Source organism: Belonocnema kinseyi, chromosome 5 (genome assembly GCF_010883055.1).
Source record: "Belonocnema kinseyi isolate 2016_QV_RU_SX_M_011 chromosome 5, B_treatae_v1, whole genome shotgun sequence".
NCBI lineage: Eukaryota > Metazoa > Arthropoda > Insecta > Hymenoptera > Cynipidae > Belonocnema > Belonocnema kinseyi.
Window position 1 is genome coordinate 27579729 of NC_046661.1, and position 4739 is coordinate 27584467.

Here is a 4739-nt window from a genome sequence, read left to right on the forward strand (position 1 = left end):
CAAAGATTGAACAAATAATTCCAATGATGTCCTAATGATTTTACAAAGATTTCAAACATTTCGGAAAGATTTAGGATATGTTTAGAAGATTTCACAGATATTCCATTATTTTACAAAAACTTCTATTCTTTTACAAAAGTTTTCAGAATTCTCAAAGATTTCAAACATTTTCAATAGTTAAAAAAAAATTATTTCGCCAAAATTTCACGAAGAATTTACAAAGGTTGCAATAATATTTCAAAGATCTTATGAAGACTTTACAAAAATTTCAAATAATTCGCAAAGGTTTCGGATAAATATAAAAGAATTCGGAAAGGCTTCTATTATTCCAAATAGATTTCACTCCAATCATTAGCTCACTTCACTTCGTTGAATACTGAGGGGATAACAATTGACCAAATGTATGGGAATCGGTTAATTTTTGCTCTATTTTTCTAATATCTTCGTAGAAAGTAATTTTTCTGTATAAGTGCAATTGAAAAATAGTTTTTCTTTTTTAGTGACTATTTAATGCAATAATAAAATAATAATAATTTTCATTCATGCGTGCGTTAGAGCTGAGCGCTGGTTGTCTACCCTTTAAAGCGCTATTCAAAATTACATTGAAAAACAATTCTTGTAATTTAAATACATAATTATTAAAATATACACAAAAATGTATACAAATTGCGTAACTTTTGATTTCAGATAAGAAAAAAATTTATAACACATATATTTGATGAATAACAGTTTATTTTCATTGAATTTGAAAGACTAATATTTCTCAAAATATTTGTTAATAGATACATTTTTTTAAATACCATATGATATTTCAGCAGCTTGATATATAGAAGCTAATTGCAGAATATAATAGTGATAATATTTGAATAATTCTAAATCAAAATTTCAGATTGTTCTTTTTGATTGAGTCGTGACAAAACGACGCTTGAAGTAAAAAAAAAAAGAAAGCATAACCACAATGTAGTCGTGATAATTGATGTATTTATAGGTTATATAATTATATGAATTCCCAGAAAACACATAAAAATATTAAAAACTTATAAATAATTATTTTTAATCACTTTTCCAAGAAATTTCTTTTTAAATTAAATGTTTTGTAAAATACAATTTGGTCTTTGGAATTCACTGAAAATAAACTGTTATTAATATAATATATGTGTTGTATTTTTTTGCCTGAAATCAAAGTTACACAATTTGTATATATCCTTGTGGATATTTTAATAATTATTTACTCAGGTTACAAGAATTGTTTTTGATGTAATTTTGAATCGCGCACCAAGTACGGCCGATGAGCGGTCAGCCCTAACGCAAGCGCAGTAGCTCAGGGTGCCAACATTGGCATCATTGGTCCACAGTATAAACCGGAAAAATAAATCAAATCAGCCGACAAGAAAAATTTGGGATATGAAAGCCTCAGTTAGGTATTTTCACTTCAACCATAAGCTAACTTCACTTTGTTAAAAGCTGAGGGGGAAAAGAGGGATCAAATGCATGGAACAAAACTTTATTTCTATAATATATTTGTAATTGATCATCATTATTATTATTTTATTATTTCATTAAATAGTAATTAAGAAATAAAAACTCTCTTTTAACTACATTTATATAGAAAACATTACCTTTTACGAAGATGTTAGAAAAATAGGGAAAAAATGAACGGTATCCCATACATTTGGTCCCTTATTTTCCCCTCAGCCATCTACGAAGTGAAGTTAGCTGTTTATTGAAGTGAAAATACCTAAAGGCTTTTATCTTATCAGTTTGAATGTTCCCGCCGCTATATTTGAAACATTGCAATGTTTCAGGAAACTCCCAATTTTTCATGAAACTTTTCATCAGGCTAAAGTTTCATGCAAATTTACATCCCTGCTCATCGTGAAAAACAAATTTCTGTTTTTATTATACAATTGTATTTACCTTATCTTTCATGTATGACATTAGCCACTGCAAGACTAGATATCTAAGGTACCTTTAAACTTCCGCAGTAAATCTAGTGGAAATTTGTTCGAACGACCAGGCATCAATTTCGATGCAAACGGTCACAACTTGGTTTGTACATCCCGGCTTTGGTGGTTTGAATGTCATATAGCAGGTTTTGAATAACCTAACATTTGGATATTACATCACGCCAAGTACTATTTTTATTCCAAGACTTTTTAGCCGCTCGTAAATGGGAGGAAATGAAAAGTTAAGTAATTATTATTATAACTTACCTGCTTATTAACATCTGTTTCACTTAAATAACGACCGACAAAATGATCTTGACAAGTGACTTACAGTTCGTAGACGACATTTCACGTTGCACTGGATGAGGAAAAACAGTGTCTAAATGATGCTTTTCCCCTAGATTCCTCGAATGAACCTGTGTGGCTCAAATTTGTTGCAACTCTATTGAACACCGATTTCGGTGTACATTGGAGGATCGGCGATTTTCTGTGTATACTAATTCAGATTTTCTTTCAGCTTAACCGAAAGAAGTAGAATTTTAGTCTACGATTCTAATTAAAAAATATATATGTATATAATGAAAATTATGTAAAATATTAATAATATTGATATTGAATATCTCCTAATATAAAATCTATTGAATTGAAGATCATACTCTAATTATTATTTTATAAACTCCTTATCTTTAAGGACACAATAATGAATTTAAATTTAAATAACATGGATAAAAATAATTAAGTATAATTCAAAGTATTAATTATAAATTACTTCATTATTATATTATTCTAAGAACTGGAGATAATAAATAAAAAATTATCTTTATTATTATAGCATTTTCTAGTTGAAAAAACCATTAAAGCCAAAGCTTAGTTAAATAAGTTTATAATAGTAGATTTGATACATTTTTCTTAATTTATTATATTATTATGTACAATTGTTACCAACTCCGATTTTCTCTACCGACTTTATCAAATTATACCCTGTTTTATCAAGTGAGTAGCAGGTAAGCCACCTTTCATTTTAGTTCCCGAAAAATAACAATAAGGCAAACAGGGCGCGCTTTTGGACCTTTAATTTTAGTTCCCGGAAGGCTGAGGCAAACAGGGCGCGCAGCGGTAAGTCGGTCGAAATCAAATACACGGCATAAGCAATCTCCCACCTCATCTCTGGTAACACTCGAGTGAATTTTAACACACATAACCTCGAAATATACACGCACGTTGTTAGCAATATCAAACATTTTTTGATAAAAAAAAACCCAAAAAAGTGTGCGGAGACGTCTGTTAGCATGTTCGCTATCATATCCCAGATTTTAAAGGCAAAATATTTCTTATCCTAGGAAAAAACCCGGGGGAATCTAACACTGAAAAAATCGATACTATTTCCTAAGCGCTATGCAAATTAATCGCATTTTGCTAAATTACAACTTTTTTTAATTAACCTACAAAAAAAGTGTGTGTGGACGTCCGTTACAATGTTCGCTATCATTTCCCAAATTTTTAAGAAAAAAATATTTATTATTCTAGGAAAAAAGCCGGGGGAGCCTAAAACTGGTAAAATTGACAATTTTCTAAGTATCACATGCCCTTAAAAACTAAATAAATTGAAGAAAACAGTATAAAAACTAAATAAATTGAAGAAAACAGTATAAAAACAAGTAGAAATACCTAAATAATTGTCAGAATAATTATTTATGCATTCTAGTTGTTTTTGTACTATTTTCTATATGAAAATGTGTTTTTATGATGAAAGAAGATTGTGAAATTATCCTTGAAGTATGTTGTCGGTGAAAACAGGCTGTGGACACTCAATGCTTTCTAGATGAAGGATCATAGACGCCATCTAGCGTATACTCCGATCCTTAAGATAAGATAATGCGTGACGTCACATTCCTTCAAGATAGTTTTTAGATAATTAACTTTAAAAAGTAAAGGAGATGAAGAAAGCAATCACAAACAGAAAATCATAAATAACACAGCAACACAAAAAAGAATTGTGCGAATCTGGTAACAAGACACACGTATTCCTATGGATTTTGGGGCGCTGAATTGAAATTCGGTATCAAAAATCACCCATCACGTCATGGTTGAGCCATAACCTCAAAAAATGACGAAAAATCAAGCACTGAGGCGAATAAATTTCAAAATAATGCTAGTGATGCAAATTTTCACTTCAAAAACATGTCGACAACTGTGAAGGATCAACCCTTGCCTGATATCATCTTATTTAACATAACTTTATCCAACAGAACCTGACCTCACCTAACCTGAATTAACAGAAATTTATTGAACTACACGTAAAGCTCTGGAAGCATATTTTCCCAGTAGCAAATGTGTGCTACATCGAATGGGTCAACTCGAGCCTAACCTATAAATAAATCTAACCTAGTCTAACCTAACCTCACAAAACACAATTAAACTGATCTTAAACGTAAGCGTAACCCTTTGCATCGTTCCTTCGAAGAAAAAAGGACACGTTATAGCAGGCAGAAAATAGACAAGTAGGTCTATAAATCAATTTACTTACGATAAAAAGCAAGATAAAATGTAAACACGAAAGATAGTATAAACATATCCCTTAAGTTTAAGAAAAGCAGAGAGAAACAAATTTTGAATAAAAATGTTATTTATTTGCATGTTTAAGGTATAGTTCTACATTTTAATTGATACAAACATTGTCAGGTTAATTGGAATGGGTTCAATTCTACTTGTAGTTCTAAGTTTCTTCAAATGAGTAATGTGCGTCTAAATTTTTAACCACCTGTAGTACAATGAAATGAATTTTATTGTGTT